This window comes from Papio anubis, chromosome 1, assembly GCF_008728515.1.
Source record: "Papio anubis isolate 15944 chromosome 1, Panubis1.0, whole genome shotgun sequence".
Classification (NCBI taxonomy): domain Eukaryota; kingdom Metazoa; phylum Chordata; class Mammalia; order Primates; family Cercopithecidae; genus Papio; species Papio anubis.
Window position 1 is genome coordinate 160258696 of NC_044976.1, and position 20727 is coordinate 160279422.

The following is a 20727-nucleotide window of genomic DNA, read 5'->3' on the forward strand; positions in this document are numbered from 1 at the left end:
TGACCTCCTCTGTGTAATGTGTCTCTTTTCCCCTTCTGACTGCTTTTAAGATTTTCTCTTTATCTTTGGTTTTCAGCAGTTTTACTCTGTTGTACCAAGTGTGTTTTTGTTTTATTTTTGCTTTCTTTTTTTTTTTTTTTTTTGAGACAGAGTCTCACTCAGTCACCCAGGATGGAGTGCAATGGTGTGATTTTGGCTCACTGAAACCTCTGCCTCCTAGGTTCAAATGATTCTCCTGCCTTAGCCTCCCAAGTAGCTGAGATTACAGGCACCTACCACCACTCCTGGCTAATTTTTGTATTTTCAGTAGAGATGGGGTTTCACCATGTTGGCCATGCTGGTCTTGAACTCCTGACCTCAGGTGATCTGCCCACTTGAGCCTCCCAAAGTGCTGGGATTACAGGTGTGAGCCACCATGCCCAGCGCTGGCTAATTTTATATTTTTAGTAGAGACCAGGTTTCACCAAATTGTCCAGGCTGGTTTTGAATTCCTGACCTCAAATGACCCTTGGCCTCCCAAAGTGCTGGGATTACAGGCATAAGCTACTGCACCTGGCCCCAAGTATGATTTTTAAAAAATTTATCCTGCTTGGGGTTAGTTGAACTTTTTGGACCTATGGATTGTTATTTTTAATCAACTTTTAAGCTACTGTTTCTTTAAATATTTTTCTGCCTTATTGTTTCTTTCTTCTCCTTATGGAACTCTAATTGCATGTATGTTAGACTGCTTACTATTATCCCACAGTTTGCTAATGCTCTGTTCATTATTCTCAACCATTTTTTCCTCTCTCTACTTCAATTTAGATAGTTTTTATTAGCTTATATTGAATTCACTTATTTTTTTCTTCTGCAGTGTCTAATTTGCTGTTAAGCTCATCAACTAAGTCTTCATACATTGTATTTTTCAATTTTATAATTTCCCTTTAGTTTATTCTTGAATTTCCATTTCTTTTGAAATACCTTATCTCTTTACCTATTGTGAATGTTTTTTTCCTTTAAAATTTTCAGCATACTTATAATTGTTGTTTTAAAGCCTTTGTCTGCTGATTCTCATAACTAGATCACCTGACGATCTTGTTGTCTTGTGATTATGAGTCATAGTTTTCTACTTCTTCATATGTCACACAAAATTTGTATTCCGTACCCTGTGTGTGAAATAGCAGTAGAGGTTAGCAGTAGAGGTTTAAGTATAATTTTTGTGTTTTGTTTTCATTTTTCAGGGAGTGGAAGCTTTTCCCTCTGTTTGGTGGTTAAAGTGCATAAACATAGGATTATCACATCCACTTGATGAAATGACCCCTAATCATTATGAAATGTCCTTCTTTATCTCTGGTAACATTCTTTGCTCTGAAATCAACTCTTGTTGTTATTGTTTCATTTTTGTTTTGTGAGATAGGGTCTCACTCTGTCACCCAGGCTGGAGTGCAGTGGCATGACCACGGCTTACTGCAACTGCTGCCTCCTGGGCTCAAGCGATCCAATCTCAGCCTCCCAAGTAGCTGAACTACAGACCTGCACCACCATGCCTGGCTAATTTTTTGTATTCTTTGTAGAGACAGGCTTTCACCATATTGCCCAGAATGGTCTGAAATCAACTTTGTCTGGTGTTAATATAGCAACTCCAACCTTCTTTTGACTAATGTTAGCATAGTATATTCTTCCTATCCTTTTAAAGGTTTTATATTTAAAGTTCATTTCTTATAGATAGCAAATAAATGAGTCTTACTTTAAAAAAAAAGTCCATCTAACAGTCTCTGCCTTTAAAATGAAGTGTTTAGGCCGGGCGCGGTGGCTCAAGCCTGTAATCCCAGCACTTTGGGAGGCCGAGACGGGCGGATCACGAGGTCGGGAGATCGAGACCATCCTGGCTAACACGGTGAAACCTCGTCTCTACTAAAAAAATACAAAAAACTAGCCGGGCGAGGTGGCAGGCGCCTGTAGTCCCAGCTACTCGGGAGGCTGAGGCAAGAGAATGGCGTGAACCCGGGAGGCGGAGCTTGCAGTGAGCTGAGATCGGGCCACTGCACTCCAGCCTGGGCGACAGAGCGAGACCCCGTCTCAAAAAAAAAAAAAAAAAAAAAATGAAGTGTTTAGGCCATTTAGATTTAATGTGATTATTGACGTGGTTGGATTTGAGTCTATCACTTCGCTGTTTATTTATTTATTTTTTAATTTTTTTGAGACAGAGTCTCACTCTGTCACCCAGGATGGAGTGCAGTGGTTCAAATCTTGGCCCACTGCAACCTCCGCTTCCCGGGTTCAGGAGATTCTTCTGCCTCAGCCTCCAGAGTAGCTGGGATTACAGGTGCCTGCCACCACACCCAGCTAATTTTTATATTTTTAGTAGAGACAGGGTTTCACCATGTTGGACAGCTGGTCTCGAACTCCTGACCTCAAATGATCCGCCCGCCTTGGCCTCCCAAAGTGCTGGGATTACAGGCCTGAGTCACCACACCTAGCTCCATTGTTTATTTTCTATTTGTCCCATCTGTTCTTTGTTCAATTTTTTCTCTTTTTCTGCTTTAGATTGAGTATTTTCACAACTCCATTTTATCTCCTTTGCTGGTTTATTAGCTATAACTCTTTGTTTTGTTATTTCAGTGGTTGCTTTAGGATTCATACTATTTATCTTTAGCTTACCTAAATCTACCTTCAAGTGATACTATACCATTTCATGCATAGTATAAGAACCTTGCAATAATGAGCTTCCATTTCTCTCCTCCTGACCTTTGTACTATTATAACCATGCATTTCCTTTTCCAAATGTTATAAATCCTGAAATACAACCTTATTATTTTTGCTTAAATAGTCAACTATCTTTTTAAAAGTATTAAATAATTTTCTTTCTTTCTTTTTTTTTGAGATGGAATCTTTCTCTGTCGCCCAGGCTGGAGTGCAGTGGCGCTATCTCGGCTCACTGCAACTTCCGCTTCCCGGGTTTAAGTGATTCTCCTGCTTCAGCCTCCCTAATAGCTGGGATTACAGGTGCCCACCACCATGCGTGGCTAATTTTTGTATTTTTAGTAGAGACAGGGTTTCGCCATGTTGGCCAGGCTGGTCATGAACTCCTGACCTCAAGTGATCTGCCCGCCTCGGCCTCCCAATGTGCTGGGATTACAGTCGTGAGCCACCACACCCAGCCAGTTTTAAATAATTTTTTTTTAATCTTTTTTTTTTTTTTTTTTTTTTTTTTTTTGAGACGGAGTCTCGCTCTGTAGCCCAGGCTGGAGTGCAGTGGCCGGATCTCAGCTCACGACAAGCTCCGCCTCCCGGGTTCACGCCATTCTCCGGCCTCAGCCTCCCGAGTAGCTGGGACTACAGGCGCCCGCCACCTCGCCCGGCTATTTTTTGTATTTCTTAGTAGAGACGGGGTTTCACCGTGTTAGCCAGGATGGTCTCGATCTCCTGACCTCGTGATCCGCCCATCTCGGCCTCCCAAAGTGCTGGGATTACAGGCTTGAGCCACCGCGCCCGGCCTTTAATCATATTTTAAAAATACAATTGTAGCTACCATTTCTTCTATTCTTTATTTCTAAAAGATATTTTTTCTAGATATAGAATTCTATGTTGACAATATTTTAAAAGAACTTAAAAATGTTACTCTGCTGCCTTCTTGCTTGTATTGTTTCCAGTGAAAAATAAGACATCATCTTTACCTCTGTTCCTTCTTTTTACTTCTGCCTTAAGGACTTACTTTAACATTTCTTACACTGGGGACTGTTTGTTGTGAATTATTTCCCCTTTCGTATGTCTGAACATGTCTTTATTTTCCTTTTAATTTTTAAAACAGCTTTATTAATATACAATTTACATACCATACAAGTCACCTATTGAAAATATACAACATGGCCAGGCACAGTGGCTCGTGCCTGTAATCCTAGCACTTTGTGGGGCTGAGACAGGTGGATTGCTTGAGCCCAGAAGTTTGAGACCAGTCTGGGCAATGTAATGAGACCTCTTTATTATTATTATTATTTTTTTTTGAGATGGAGTTTTGCTCTTCTTGCCCAGGCTGGAGTGCCATGGTGCAGTCTTGGCTCATTGCAACCTCTGCCTCCCAGGTTCAAGTGATTCTCCTGTCTCAGCCTCCCAAGTAGCTGGGATTACAGGCACCTGCCACCATGGCTGGCTAATTTTTGTATTTTTAGTAGAGACAGAGTTTCACCATGTTGGCCAGGCTGGATGAGACCTCATTTCTACAAAAAATCCAAAAAATTAGGTGGGAGGCTCGCTTGAGCCCAGGAGGTTGAGGCTGCAATAAGCTGAGATTGCGCCACTGCACTCCCACCTGGGTGACACAGTGAGATCTGCCCTGCCCCACCGCCACAAAAAAGAAAATGTACCACTCAATGATTTTAAAAAGCTACTTAATTGGGATATAATTGACATACAAAAAGCTGTACATATTTAGTGTATACAACTTAATGAATTTCAATAGTTTTTAGTATATTCACACAGTTCTGCAACTATCACCACAGTCTAATTTTAGAACATTTATCACCCCAATAAGAAATCTGGTACCCATTACAAGTCACTCTCTACTCTTCCGTGCCCCCAACCCAGCCCTAGCAACTGTTCGCTTACTTTCTGACCCTGTAGAAAGAAACTATTAATTTATTATACTTTCTAGTCTCCCCAGACTCAGCTCCTTCTCAACTCAGGAACTCTCCGAGCTTTGCTTGGGTTCTTTCTGCTGCACCACAGCTTGGAAGCTCTTTCACATAGTAAGCTGGGACAATAAGAGGGCGCCTCATTTGTTTCTCATCTCTCACAGACCACTCTCCTTTATTGCCTGATTTCCAGTGTCCTGAAAACTGTTGTTTGATATATTTTTCCCTCTGTTGTTATTTTAAGCAGGAAGATACCTGTTACTCCATCTTGGCCAGAGACAGATGTTCATTAAAATGAAAGTCCCACAGGGCCAGGGCGCAGTGCCTCACAATCCCAGCACCTTGGGAGGCCAATGGAGGCAGACCACTTGAGGTCAGGAATTGGAGACCAGCCTGGCCAACATGGCAAAACCTTGTCTCTACTAAAAATACAAACATTAGCTGGGCATGGTGGCACTCAGCTATAATCCCAGCTACTCAGGAAGCTGAGATGGAAGAATCGCTGGAAGCCGGGAGGTGGAGGTTGCAGTGAGCTGAGATCACGTCACGGCACTGCAGGCTGGGCAACAGAACAAGACACTGTCAAAAAAAAAAAAAAAAAAAAGAAAAAAAGAAAGAAAGAAAGAAAAGAAAAAGAGAGAGAGAGAGAGAGAGGGAGGGAGGGAGGGAGAAGGAAAAAAGAGCCACATTAAACAAACCTGACTGAGAACCCACAGGTCTCCAGATACTACATTTGTGGAACATCAGTTTAAGAAATTTTATACAATAACAAAAAGGCAAATAATTTAAAAATAGGTAAAGTCAAGGCATAGTAATCCCAGGACTTTGGGAAGCTGAGGTAGGAGAATTGCTTGAAGCCAGGAGTTTGACAGCAGCCTGGGCAACATATTGAGATCCTGTCTCTACAAAAAATTCAAAAATTAGTTGGGCATAGGGGCACATACCTGTAGTTCTGGCTACTCGGGAGACTAAGGTGGGAAGATTGCTTGAGTCCAGGAGTAATAGGTTACAATGAGCTATGATCACACCGCCGCACTATCTCCTGGATGGCCGAGTGAGACCCTGTCTCTTAAAAAAAAAAAAAAAAAATTTGGAAAGAAAGAAAAATAGGTAAGAAGGGGCACATGTTCTCAGGATCTCCTGAGGGCTGTGTCATGAGAAACAAAAAATATATATAAAATAAGTAAAAGATTTAAATAGCTGGGCATGGTGGCTCACGCCTGTAATCCCAGCACTTTGGGAGACTGAGGCAGGCAGATCACAAAGTCAGGAGTTCAAGACCAGCCTGGCTAACATGGTGAAACCCCATCTCTACTAATAATACAAAAATTAGCCAGGTGTGGTGGTGTGAGCCTATAGTCCCAGCTACTTGGGAGGCTGAGGCAGAAGAATCACTTGAACCCGGGAGGTGGAGGTTGCAGTGAGCCGAGATCTCGCCACAGCACTCCAGCCTGGGCGACAGAGCGAGACTCCATCTAAAAAAAACAAAAAACAACAACAAAAAAAGAGATTTAAATAGACTTTTTTTTCTAAAGAAGATATACAGATGGAAAAGATGCTCAACATGATTAGTCATTAGGAAATGTAAATCAAAACCTCAATGAACTACCAATTCACACCCATTAGAATGGCTATAATAAAAAAAGCTGGTAATAACAGGTATTGGTGAGGATATGGAGAAATGAGAACCCTCCTTGTTGGTGTGAATGTAAAATGGTGCAGCTGCTTTGGAAAACAGTTTGACAGTTCCTCAAGAGTTAAACAGAGTTACCATATGACTTAACAATTGTACTCCTAGATATAGATCCAATATAAATTTAAAAACTCATCCACACAAAAATTTATACATGAATGTTCATATCAGCATTATTCAAAATAGTAAAGAACCGGAAACAACTCAAATGTTAATAACTGATTGAGGGGTGGGCAAAGTGGCTCACACCTGTAATCCCAGCACTTTGGGAGACTGAGGTGGATGGATCACTTGAGGCCAGGAGTTCGAGACCAGCCTGGCCAACATGACTAAACCCTGTCTCTACTAAAAATACAAAAATTAGCTGGACATGGTGGCGTGCACCTATAATCCCAGCTACTTGGGAGGCTGAGGCAGGAGGATCGCTTGAACCCAGGAGGCGGAAGTTGCAGTGAGCCAAGATTGTGCCATTGCACTCCAACCTGGGCAATAAAGTGAGACTCTGTCTAACAACAACCACAACAAAAACCTCACTGTTGTTTAAAGAAAAAAAATTAATTAAAAAAAAAAAACAAAAACTGAGCAGGGCATGGTGGCTCACACCTGTAATCCCAGCACTTTGGGAGGCCAAGGCAGGTGGATCACCTGGGGCTGGGAGTTCAAGACCAGCCTGACCAACATGGAGAAACCCCATCTCTACAAAAAATACAAATTTGCCGGGCGTGGTGGTGCATGCCTATAATCCCAGCTACTCGGGAGGCTGAGGCAGGAGAATCGCTTGAACCCGGGAAGTGGAAGTTGTGGTGAGCCGAGATCGCGCCATTGCACTCCAGCCTGGGCAACAAGAGCGAAACTCCGTCTCTGAGATCGCACCATTGCACTCCAGCCTGGGCAACAAGAGTTAAACTCCACCTAAAAAAAAAAAAAAAAAAAAAATGATTGAGGAGAGCAAAGATCACCTGGTGACCATCAAGCCGACCATCCAGAGGCAAAATTTCTTATCTGAGGAATTTAGAAGTAATTAGACTTCCCTATTATTCTAAAGCAAGCATTTGGTACCAGGTTTTTTAAAAAATTTTTAAGTAACTAGAATTTCTGTACATCTACTGAATGAATGCATGTTGAAACTCGTTGTGCAGCCCTTGCTGACATTAAGGCACCAAAATATCTACAAATGTAACCACTTATCATGACCTATGTGGCTAATATGGTCCACATTACTCCTAAGCTCCCGCTTTAAGGTCCATAAATACCCCTAAGGAAAAGTCTGCCATGGGGCACTTACTTTTCTCATGCTGAGGCACCTCACTGCACTCTTCTCTTCCTTCCTTCCTTCCTTCCTTCCTTCCTTCCTTCCTTCCTTCCTTCCTTCCTTCTTTCCTTCCTTTTTTCCTTCTTTTTTTTGGCTGTAATTGTATTCATTGCAAAACAGTCCTCTCCAGTTTTACTGAGGTGGCTGACCACATCCACAACCAAATCTGTCTCTAAACTGGAATTCAGTTGCCGCCCCAGCCTCCGCTTTCTTGTTGGCACCAGGGGGCACAGCACTCTGTTTTTGTAGGTATCTCTGTCGGCTTCCCCTCCTGTGAGTCTTGCAGGTCGCTCACCCTCCAGACCTTTAGGCTGAGGCCTGCCAGTCTCTGGACGGCTGTGGCGTAGGATGGCAGGCACAATCTCCGGGGGCAGATGAAGGTAATCACGGAGATACTGGATACCTCCTTGGTAAGGTACCAGTAGAAACGTCTCCAGGCAAACTGTTCCTTCACGTAGCCTCGGGACTTGAGAGACTGCATGGCCTTCATGACACGAAGGTTGGGCACATTCTTGTCTGCCAGCTCCGGGTGCTTAGGCATGTGGACATCCTTCTCGGCCACCATGACTCCCTCCTTGAAAAGGAGTTCATAAATGGCAATCCAGTTCTTCTTAGGCATCAACATCTCGGCGACTGTAGGGTCTGGGTCAGGGGCTGGAAAGGCGCGTTCTTTCTTTCTAGTAAAACTTTCCTTTTTCAAACCTATACTGTTGTCAATAAAGTCTTCCTACCAACCCATGAGTCAACCCCTTTTTTTCTGAGATGGAGTTTCACCCTTGTCACCCAGGCTGGAGTGCAATGGCACGATCTTGGCCCACTGCGACCTCCACCTCCCGGGTTCAAGCGATTCTCCTGTCTCTGCCTCCTGAGTAGCTGGGATTATAGGTGCCTGCCACCACACGTGGCTAATTTTTGTATTTTTAGTAGAAACGGGGTTTCACCATGTTGGCCAGGCTGGTCTGGAACTCTGGAACTCCTGACCTCAGGTGATCCACCTGCCTTGGCCTCCCAAAGTACTGGGGTTACAGGCGTGAGCCATTGGGAGTGGTGAGTTAACCACTTTTTGATGCGGGGCTCTGACACCTTACCCAGCACTGATGACTTTATAAATAATATATTCTATGTCCTACATATTATTTGGCAATAAAAAAGGAATGAAGTACTTATTAGTTAGTGAAAGAAATAAAAATATTTCCCTTAAAATATCCTTCTTTGGGGCCGGGCATGGTGGCTCACCTGTAGTCCCAGCACTTTGGGAGGCTGAGGTGGGATATATATCCTTCTTTGACATATTTTGAGACAGCTGTTCAAAGGGCCTTGCAAACAGAAGTAGCCCTGCAAAGCTGTCTTTGGTGGGAGAGATTTGCATCAGTAGAGAAAATCTTCACTGATGCAGGCCTTCTCTTCTTTAGATTTAGGAGTCTAATCAGAGTCTCAGATTAACTGAGACTCTGACAAATTTAAAGGTCTGAAAGAAATATTTACCATCAATTCTCTCTGAGGGCTGCTACCTGTGAGATTTCATCTACCTAACAAGACCACTTACGCTAGCCAGGCCTCATCTTTTCCCCCTCTCATAACATGTCTTGCCACTAAAACCTGCTTACCACGATAACCTGTTTTTGGCCATGCCCTGAGTTACCACTCATTTTGTAACCTCAAGATGGTATGGGCCAGGCATGGTGGCTCACGCCTGTAATCCCAGCACTTTGGGAGGCTGAAGCGGGCAGATCACCTGAAGTCAGGAGTTTGAGACCAGCCTGGCCAATATGGTGAAACCCCATCTCTACCAAAAACTACGAAAATTAGCCAGGCATGGTGGCACACACCTGTAGTCCCAGCTACTCAGGAGACTGAGGCAGGAGGATCGCTTGAGTCTAGGAGGTGGAGGTTGCAGTGAGCTGAGATTGCATCACTGTGCTCCAGCCTTGGTGACAGAGTGAGACCCTGTCTCAAAACAAAAAAAAGATGGTATGTAACCTCCTATACTCTGTTCGGAGGTTAGGGTAACTGTGCAGTACTCCCCCACGTGCATGTTAATAAATCTATATGCCTTTTCTCCAATTAATCTGCCTTTCATCAGTTGCTTTTTCATTGATCCTTCAGAGGGCACAGGGGAAGCTTTTCCTTATGTTATGTAAAAGAAACTAGACACGAAAGACCACATATTGTATGGTTACATTATGTGAAATGTTCAGGCCAGGCAAGGTGGCCTGTAGTCCCAGCACTTTGGGAGGCCAACGTGGGCGGATTGCTTGAGTCCAGGAGTTTGAGAACAGCCTGGGCAACACGGCAAAACTCCATTTCTACAAAAAAATACATAAAAATTAGCCAGACTTGGTGGCCGCATCTGTAGTCCCAGCTACTGGGCAAGGGGGTAGAGGGTACTGAGGCAGGAGGATCGCTAGAGGCCAGGAAGCAGAGGTTGCAGTGAGCCGTGATTGCACCACTGTGCTCCAGCCTGGGTGACAGAGCCAGACCCTGCCTAAAAACAAAAAACAAACCAAACAAAAAAAAATTTGGAGCAGGCACATTTGTAGAAACGGATTCTCCTTGCCCGATACCCAGACAGAGCAGACATATCAAGACAGGGGAATTGCAATACAGAGTTTAATTAATTTACAAAGAGCTTGCTGAAGGAGGAATGGAAGTTTCATTATTACTCAAACCAGTCTCCTGGAAAATTTGGAGACTGGCATTTTTAAGGATAATTTGGTGGGTAGGGGCCAGGAAGTGGAGAATGCTGATTGGCTGTGTCAGAGATGAAATCATAGGGGGTCAAAGTGGGATTATTCTTCCTGTCCTCTGTTCCCAGGTGAGATCCCAGAACTGGTTGAGCCAGATTACCGACCTGGGTGGGGCCAGCTGGTACATCAGAATGCAGTGTGAAAAATGTCTGAAGCCTGATCTTAGGTTTTACAATAGTGATGCTAGCTTTCGGAGCAACTGGGGAGGTTCAAAATCTCGTGGCCTGTCTGCATTAATCTTTTGAGATGAAGTCTCACTCCGTCGCCCAGGCTGCAGTGCAGTGGCGTGATCTCGGCTCACTGCAGCCTCCGCCTCCCGGGTTCAAGCGATTCTCCTACCTCAGCCTCCTGAGTAGCTGGGACTACGGGCCTCCGCCACCACTCCCAGCTAATTTTTGTATTTTTAGTAGAGACGGGGTTTCACCATGTTGGCCAGGCTGGTCTCCAACTCCTGACCTCAGGTGATCCACCTGCCTTGGCCTCCCAAAGTGCTGTGATTACAGGCCTGAGCCACTGTGCGCCCAGACTATCTGCATTAATCTTGAGGTTAATTTGCTAGTGCTGCACAGGCAGTCTGGTCCCCAGGCAAGAAGGGGCTGTGTTAAGGGAAAAGGCTGTTTTCATCTTTGTTTCAAAGTTAAGTTATAAGCTAAATTCCTCCCAAAGTTAGTTTGGCCTATGCCCAGGAATGAACAAGGGCAACTTGGAGATTAGAAGCAAGATGGAGTCAGTTAGGTCGGATCTCTTTCACTGTCATAATTTGCCCATTGCTGTAATTTTTGCAAAGACAGTTTCAGTTGCTTGGGAGGTTGCAGGAAAATGCAGGAGTGATTGCAAATGGGTACAGGGTTTCCTATTAGGTTGATAAAATGTTCTGAAATGGTCTGTGGTGATTGCAAAACTGTAAATATATCAAAACCCATTGAAATGTACACTTTAAATGGGCAAATCATATGACATGTGAATTATATCTCTCTCTTTTTTTTAAAGAAATATTATCATATACCGTATGTCTATGTGGGCTTCCAGCAACCCTTCTGGCGCTCCTGGAGATCAGGTAGGACTAAGAATTCATGGCACGGCCTTTTGTATTATCCGACTCCCTCCCTCCCTCCCTCCCTCCCTCCCTCCCTCCCTCCCTTCCTTCCTTCCTTCCTTCCTTCCTTCCTTCCTTCCTTCCTTCCTTCCTTCCTTCCTTCCTTCCTTCTCTCCTTTCCTTCCTTCCATGAACTAGATGCTATCCTAGGCACTGAGCATACAGATATTGACCGAGATCTAATCCTGTCCTCAAAGAGTTCACAACCTCATGATTGTCCTCAGCCCCCTGTAGCAAAGGAAACTTTTATTGGGACCACTTCTGTATACCCTGAGCTATGAAGAGTAAATCTAACCTTTCTAAAGTCACATACATCTGCACTTAGTGGGGGCTCAGGTGACGGAGCTCCAGTGCTCATAAGCAAGTGAAACACACAATGTAGATTTAATATCTTGTAGCTCTTTAGTCCTTCTCATCGCCAGGGTGGGTCACAGAATGCCCATAGTGAAGGAAGCCAAGTCTCCTTCCTTTTTGGGTCTCAGGGTCCAGACATTGTGTAGCTGGAAGCTCATTACTGAGACACTCAGCAGCTGCCAGGTGGGCAAACTCCCTATTTCCCACACAGCCAAGCCTGACCACCATTATTGCTGGCTCGTGTACCCTTTCCTATAAAGTTGGTGGTTGACAGGGAAGATCCTGGACATTCAGGTCATGGTGCCATCAAGAGCCTGGGGCCATCAACCTCTGCTGTGGTCCTTGATTTCACTCCCTATTCATCTCAGTGTGAAGCTGCCTTCTAACCTGGGGCTGTGTCTTATCTCTGACCCAGCTCTTGCTCATGCATGATGACTGCTCCCTGCCTCCCTGTATTATCTCCAAATGATAGCTGCTATGTCTTGTGGTTGCTTGTGAAATCGCTTTTACAAAATTATAACTGAGGAAATTATGACAGTGAAAGAAATCAGACCTAACCATTTTGCTTCTAACCTTTAAACTGTCCTTGTTCATTCCTGGGCGTAGGTGGAAATAACTTTGGGAAGGAATTCAGTTCATGATTTTACTCTGAAACAAAATTAATAATAGCCCTTTCCCGAAAAGACCCTCTTCTTGCCTGGGGACCAGTCTGCCTTTGCGGGGCTAACAAATTAGCTACACGATTCGAAATGACAGTTTAGGGGTCATGCAGTCTCTGACTCCAAGAATCTGAACCTCCTTAAATTGCTCCTAGGGATAACATCACTGTTGTAAGCCTAAGATCAGTGCTTGAGATATCTTGCAGACCCTACACTCTGGGTGGATCAGCTGACACAACCCAGAACCATAATCTGGCTCAACCAGTTCTGCCCTCCCACCCAGGAACAGAAAATAGCACAAAAAACTCACTTCAACCCTCTATGATTCCATCTCCAAGCTGAGCAGTTAGGACTCCCCACTTCCCAAGCCCCTACTTGCCAAATTAAAACTCTGATCCAAAAGAAAGAGAGATCAGACTGTTACTGTGTCTATATAGAAAGAAGTAGACATAAGAGACTCCATTTTGTTCTGTATTTGAGATGCTGTTAATCTGTGACCCTACCCCCAACCCTGTCCTTGCGAGAGACACGTGCTGTGGTGACTCAAGGTTTAATGGATCTGGGGCTGTGCAGGGTGTGCTTTGTTAAACAAGTGCCTGAAGGCAGTATGCTTCTGAAAAGTCATCACCATTCTCTTAATCTCAAGTACCCGGGGACACAAACACTGGGGAAAGCTGCAGGGACCTCTGCCTAGGAAAGTTAGGTATTGTTCAAGGTTTCTCCCCGTGTGAGAGTCTGAAATATGGCCTCGTGGGAAGGGAAAGACCTGATCCCCCAGCCCGACACCCATAAAGGGTCTGTGCTGAGGAGGACTAGTAAAAAAGGAAAGAAAGCCTCTTGGCAGCTGAGATAGAGAAAGACATCTGTCTCCTGCCCATCCCTGGGCAAGTCCCTGGGCAATGGAACTTCTCGGTGTAAAACCTGATTGTATGTTCTATTTACTGAGACAGGAGAAAACCGCCTTAGGGCTGGAGGTGGGATGTACTAGTGGCAAGGCTGCCCTTTATGCACTGAAAATGTTTATGGAGATGTTTACATATGCACATCAAAGCATAGCACTTTTCCTTAAACTGATTCATGTCACAGAGATCTTTATTCACATGTCTTTCTGCTGACCTTCTCCCTACTATGACCCTATTGTCCCGCCACTTCCCCTTTTCCAAGATGGTAAAGATAATGATCAATAAATACTGAGGGAACTCAGAAACCGGTGCCGGCGTGGGTCCTCTGTATGCTGAGCACAGGTCCCCTGGGCCCACTTACTTTGTCTTTGTGTCTCTTTATTTTCTTAAGTCTCTCGTTCCACCTGATGAGAAACGCCCACAGGTGTGGAGGGGCAGGCCACCCCTTCACTTCAACCCTCTATGATTCCATCTCCAAGCTGAGCAATTAGCACTCCCCACTTCCCAAGCCCCTACTTGCCAAATTAAAACTCTGATCCCCGAATGCTCGGAGAGACTGATTTGAGTAATAATAAAACTCCGGTCTCCTGCACAGCCGGGTCTGCGTGAATTACTCTTTCTCCATCGCTATTCTCCTGTCTTGATAAATCGGCTCTGTCTAGGCAGCAGGCAAGGTGAATCCGTTGGGCAGTTACACTTGTGTGCTTATCTTATCTCTCTTGCTGCAATACAGTTTTTGTTAACTGTTGCTTTCTGGTTTGGACCCTGCCTACTACTGTTTTTGAGGTCTCAGCTTGGACATAGCCTCTGGTTATTCCTGGCCACTTGCTATAAGAACACAAAGTCAATTCTTCCCTCTCTAAGAATCAGTCTTGGTAGGCTTTCACCCATCATTGCTAGTCCACTGCCTTTGCCAGCTGTGAGCTGCCATCCATCCCAGCCTCCTGTTTCCCCCTTGGAGTCTACTTCAAAAGGCATCTCCCTCTTCCTTAGCATCTTCTCTTAGTGAAGATGGCTCAGTAAATACTTCTAAAACCTTATGTTTCCCTTAGCAATGCCAAGTCTGTAAAAACTGCTTTCTTTCCTAAAAATACATTTCCGAAGGTACCATCAATGAAGATCTCTGCCTGAAATGACCTTCCTGACAGCAAGTTGTATTTTCCTCAAATGCTTTCCATTCCACATGCTCTTCCAGAGCCTTGCCACTCACACATCAGGAAATGGCGTCTCTGTCCCCTTCTTGGAAACTGGGTGGGGCTTCGTGACTGTCTCAACTAGTGGAGCACAAGGGAGGATCTGCTACGGGCCTTTTGAGGCCAGTTTTCAAAAGGCGAGACAACTTTCTCCTGCTCTCTCTTGGGATGCTTGTCCTTGCAACCAGCCACCATGCTGTGAGAGAGTCCAGGCCCCATGGAGAGATCACATGTAGGGATTCTGGCTAACAGCCTCAGCTGAGGAGTAAGCATCAGCCTACAGCCACAGGAGTAAGGCAGACTCTGTGAAGAATCCAGCCAGCTCTCATCTGACTGTAATCACAGGAGAAATCCCAGCAAGAACAATCAGCTGAGCTTGGTAAAACCCTAGAACCATGAGAGAGAAAGACAAATGACTGCTCTGTTACACTGCCAAGATTGGGGTGGTTCGTTGCCCAGCAACAGGTAACCAGAATGCTGTCCATCTCCATACATTATGAGCCTAACTGCCCTTTGTGGCCCAGCTCATTAGCCTGTCACCTCCCATGTAAGCCTTCGCTAATCCCCACAATGGCGTTCTCTCCCTGTCTGAACTCCCGGTGCTCTTCCTATACCGGTCTCCTCTCCCACATCTGGGTGCACACTTGATCTCTCCCGTCCTTGTAAAGTCTCCATTCATATCTCTCGGCACCTAGCCCAATGCTTGGCACATAGTGGGTGCTCAATACAGGCTTTCTCTGTCTGGATGTGTGAAGGATAGGGAAAGGGATCTTGGGGAGAGAACACCTACCAGTGGAGAAGAGAGGGTCCTGAGTTGCAAAACAGTTTCCATGGCTTTCAAAGGCCTTTTTCTCTGACTAGTGTCCTAGGACATTTTTGGCTTCTCTGCTAAGAATGTAGGATCATGAGTTAGAGTCAAAAGGATTTATTAACAAGTATCAAGTTGTCAGAGGTGTTGGAGCCAGAGCAACTCCATCTTGTGTAGGGGCTGGGTAAAATAAGGCTGAGACCTACTGGGCTGCATTCCCAGACGGTTAAGGCATTCTAAGTCACAGGATGAGATAGGAGGTTGGCACAAGATACACGTCATAAAGACCTTGTTGATAAAACAGGCTGCAGTAAAGAAGAGGGCCAAAACGCACCAAAACCAAGATGGTGACGAGAGTGACCTCTGGTCATCCTCATTGCTACACTCCTACCAGTGCCATGACAGTTTACAAATGCCATGGCAACATCAGGAAGTTACCTTATGTGGTTTAAAAGGGGAGGCATGAATAATCCACCCCTTGTTTAGCACATAATCAAGAAATAAGCATAAAAATGGGCAACCAGCAGCCTTCAGGTCTGCTCTGTCTACGGAGTAGCCGTTCTTTCATTCCTTTACTTTCCTAATAAACTTGCTTTCACTTTACTCTATGGACTTGCCCTGAATTCTTTCTTGCGTGAGATACAAGAACGCTCTCTTGGGGTCTGGATTGGGACCCCCTTCCTGTAACAAAGTGCTTCTTGGAAAGAAAGGATTGTCCAAGCTAAGGGTTTTCTTAAGATTACAGTGTATGGCCACTTGGGGGAGCTGAGGCGCTGCGAGGTGTCTTTCACAAGTTCACCAGCAGGTGGCAAGCTTATTCGTGGTTTCATGCAAACTGGTTTTATCCACGCACACATTCATAAAATACTGAGCACCTACTCCATGTAAGGCTCTGTGTGAGCTACAAAGGAGGGTAAGCTACAATTCCTGCCCTCCAAGACCTTCCAGTTTGGTGAACTCAATGTTTCTTTATTATTATTATTTTTTTTTTTTTGAGACGGAGTCTCGCTCTGCCGCCCAGGCTGGAGTGCAGTGGTGCGATCTCGGCTCACTGCAAGCTCCGCCTCCCGGGTTCACGCCATTCTCCTGCCTCAGCCTCCCGAGTAGCTGGGACCACAGGCGCCCGCCACCACGCCCGGCTAATTTTTCGTATTTTTAGTAGAGACAGGGTTTCACCGTGTTAGCCAGGATGGTCTCCATCTCCTGACCTCGTGATTCACCTGCCTCGGCCTCCCAAAGTGCTAGGATTACAGGCGGGAGCCACTGCGCCCGGCCAACTCAATGTTTCTTTAGCTTGTCTTTGGGTTGAAATAGTTCTTCAAAAGTCATCCAATCCTTTCTTCTGTCAGTGTAATTTAATATAATCGACCCTGATGGAAGACAGGTGTCAAGAGTCTTGCCAAGGCCGGGTGCGGTGGCTCCCGCTTGTAATCCCAGCACTTTGGGAGGCCGAGGTGGGCGGATCACCTGAGGCCAGGAGTTTGAGACCAGCCTGGCCAACGTGGTGAAACCCCATGTTGGGGGGTTTCTACTAAAAATACAAAAATTAACTGGGTGTGGTGGCGCATGCCTGTAGTCCCAGGCTGGGAGGCTGAGGCAGGACAATCGCTTGACCCTGGGAGGTGGAGATTGGGCACCTGGGCAACAGACCGAGACTCTGTCTCAAAAAAAAAAAAAAGTTTTGCTGAAAGTCTGGTTATTTTCAGTCTACTTCACTGCTTTAAGTAGATAGGCCAGGTGATCATAGATAAGATCAGAGCAGTGAAGGTGGTGTGGCTAAAGACCAGGAGAACAGGGAGAAAGAGATTTTAAAGCAGGAGGAAAGCAAACTGATTGGGAGATTAGGAGCTGGCGTGATTGGAACTGGGCCTGTCAGAAAAGCCTATCCTGAGCCTTCAGCCAGCTCCCTGTGCCTGCACTTCCCTAGGGCGTGTCAGGCTCAGAATAGTGGAGCCATGCACAGCCAGCTGCCCAGGAGCTCCCTGCTCCCTGCTCCTGCCCTGAGTCCCCAGCTCCTCCTGCTTTCCCCTCCCCACACTTTGGCTGTGAGAGTCACTCCACAGTTTTGCCTGTTTGGGACAGAGGCAGTGGCTGCAGAGGGAGGAGGAGGGAAGTGACCTTACATCAAGTTCAGGCCAAGTGGAGGGGAAGAGGAAGTGGTCATTAAAAAACCTATCTAGACTGTTTCACAGTGTCCTTAAGGACCCAACCCTGAGCCACTCCAGTGCATTTCTGAATCACCTTTCAAGCTCCCCTGGAACATTCTTTGTGCTTCACAGTGTAAATTTCAGCTTGAAAATCAGAAGAGGTTTCTGGATCAGGAACCCCCTGGAGTTTTTATTTTGTTCCTTTCTAAATGGATTTCCCCTTTTCTTGCCTCCAAGCATTTTATTTTTACCACATGTATACACTGCCTTTTCCGATTTTCATTTGCTTCTGGCTGCCAAGCTCATTTCTCCAGCACACCCTGGGAGATTCTAGGAAACCTCCTTAGAAAACATGAATACAGGGACTGAAAGCAAATGCTGGGCCTTATTCCACAAGCCCCCTTTGACTTGCCTCATCACAGCCTAGGCACAGCAGAACAGCGCCAGAGCCAGGGAGAGCCTTGCAGATCACTTACATGGGTAGGCGGGCCTAGTCATATTCCCAGGGGCCCACAGAGATACTACCACCAAGCACGATACATTTCCTAGGAACTCCATTTCTCTGAACAGTCAGTAATTTTATTTTTATTTATTCATTCATTTATTTTTTCAGACAGGGTCTCACTTTATCACCCAGGCTGGAGTACAGTGGCATGATCTCGGCTCACTGCAACCTCTGCCTCCTGGGCTCAAGCAATCCTCCCACCTCAGCCTCCCTAGTAGCTGCGACTACAGGCATGCTGCACGTCCAGCTAATTTTTGTATATTTTGTAGAGACGGGGTTTTACTGTGTTGCCAAACTTGTTCTCAAACTCCTGGACTCAAATGATCCACCTGCCTTGGCCTTCCAGAGGGTTGGGATTACAGGTGTGAGCCACTGTGCCTGGCCAGTGAGTCATTTCAAACATTATCTTTTTATGAAGACAAATACAGTTATGTGCCAAGGAGAATGCAAAATTCAAATACATTTTTACAATAAACCCCAAGACTTCCAGGACTGGGAATGGACTGATTCTGACAACACTGTGGTTATCACATCCATTTCTTTGCTGTCAGAGGTACCTCAGTGGAAATTTTTGAGAATACTGAGTTAGTCCAACCTCCCATTTTACCCATGAGGAAAGCTGAGGTCTAGGCCATGGTCACACAACTACTAAGTTCGTTACTGCCGTAAGCCCTGGTCTCCTCACATGCAAAGCAGGGGGTAAAAATAGTCCTTACTTCATACAGCTACTACAAAGATTAAAGGGGACTATTGTGTAAAGTACCTGACAGGTAGTAAATGCTTAATAATTATAATTATTCCTCATTATCAACAGTATTTTATTTGTTTTTTGTTTTTTTGAGACACAGTTTCACTCTGCCACCCAGGCTGGAGTGTAGTGGCTGGATCTCAGCTCACTGCAACCTCTGCCTCCCGGATTCAAGCAATTCTCTTGTCTCAGCTTCCACAATAGCTGGGATTACAGGCACATGCCACCACGCCTGGCTAATTTTTGTATTTTTAGTAGAGATGGGGTTTCACCATGTTGACCAGGCTGGTCTCGAACTCCTGACCTCAAGTGATCCACTGGCCTTGGCCTCCCAAAGTACTGGGATTAAGGCATGAGCCACTGCGCCAGGCCATCAATAGTATTTTAAACCATAGATGACTAAGACTTTAAATCATAGAGCTGAGACTCAAACTGCAAGTTTAGGGCTGGATCTTTTTTTTTTTTTTTTTTTTTTTGAGATAGAGTCTTGCTCTGTTGCCCAGGCTGGAGTGCAGTGCCGCAATCCTGGCTCACTGCAACCTCTGCCTCCTGGGTTCAAGCGATTCTCTGCCTCAGCCTCCCAAGTAGCTGGGATTACAGATGCCCGCCACCACACCTAGCTAATTTTTGTATTTTTAGTAGAGACGGGGTTTCACCATCTTGGCCAGGCTGGTCTTGAATTCCTGACCTCGTGATCCACCCGCCTCGGCCTTCCAAAGTGCTGGGATTACAGGCATGAGCCACCACGCCCACCTTAGGGCTGGATCCTTTAAAGCATAGCTGTCCCTGGTGATCTAAGGGGTCTTGCTTTACGCTGGGGTCCATTTCAGCTATGATATGGCTTTGAATACCCCATGGGAAGTGTGAACACTGATGTCTGTAGAAAAACATTCTCCTCTGTGCAGTGAGGTCTTTACTCTCTGAGCCTTCATATCCCCCAAATTTATTTATTTAGCTGTACAAAATCCTCAATCCCTTCAAGAAGAACTTGGGGAACATGTCACACATTTTCTAGGATGTACGGAAGAGGAATACCAAATGGTTTGATATAAAAGGGATTTGTACTCCTTTAGTAAGAAGTACTAAATAAACGCCGTAACCTGCCATCCCTTGCCTTTCTTGACTCCTTTCATGTTATTTTCTCTTGAGACAGGATCTCACTGTTGCCCAGGCTGTGGCAGGATCAGCCTTCACCTCCTGGGCCTAAGCAATGCTCCCACCTCAGCCTCCCACGTAGCTGGGACTACAGGTGTGCACCACCATGTCCAGATAAATTTCGTGTGTGTATATATATATATATATATATATATATATTTTTTTTTTTTTTTGTAGAGATGGGGTTATACCCAGGTTGGTCTCCAACTCCTGGGCTCAAGTGATCCACCTCAGCTTCCTAAAGTGCTGGGGTTACAAGTGTGAGCCACTATGCCTGCCTGGCGACTCCATTCATTTTCTTCCCCAGGCATCTCCACACTTTCCAGGTGTGAAGATGCCTGGGGAAGGCTCCCAAGGGTCCTTCCTCCTTGAAGCTCTCTCGCCCTTGACCTCCATGCCATGAGTTTCTCCTACATCCTTCATCATTCCTTCTCAGTTTCCTCTGTGGGCTCTCGGTTACCCTCAAAGGGTGTTTCTTGGGGTTCTGAGCCTGCTCCTTTTTATAAGCCCTCTCTTGACTGAAGACCCCAAAATCTCTTTCACCAGCCCTGGCCCCTCTTTTGCTCTGTGTTCAATTGTCCACTGGACAGTTTCACTTGGATGTTCCACAAGCATCTCAAATCCAACGAAACTAAGTTCATTATCCCTTCTTGCCCCCTAACCTGCAGCTGGTTCTGAATTCCCTAACTTGGTGAGTTGCCCAGCCTAGAAACAAGGAGGCATCCCTGACTCCTCCCTCCCTTTCTGCTGCACCCCACCCCCAGAAGAAAATTGTTTATCAAGTCTGGCAGATTCTGC

At 45.4% G+C, this 20727-nt stretch overlaps 1 protein-coding gene and 1 pseudogene across 2 annotated transcripts in view; one reads left to right on the forward strand and one right to left on the reverse strand.

Annotated features, from left to right (window-relative positions):
- CSRP1 (cysteine and glycine rich protein 1) overlaps positions 1–20727 on the forward strand; it is a 63345-nt gene that overhangs the window by 13531 nt on the left and 29087 nt on the right. Inside the window, exon 1 of one of the 2 annotated variants that reach the window (XM_009190151.3) lies at positions 11397–11419. The exons of the other annotated variant lie outside the window; for it this stretch is intronic. The gene's annotated coding sequence lies outside the window, so the exon portion shown is untranslated. Of the gene's footprint in view, positions 1–11396; positions 11420–20727 lie in introns of those variants that run through there. 2 annotated transcript variants of the gene reach the window in all.
- On the reverse strand, positions 5548–8824 carry LOC101015995 (annotated as a pseudogene).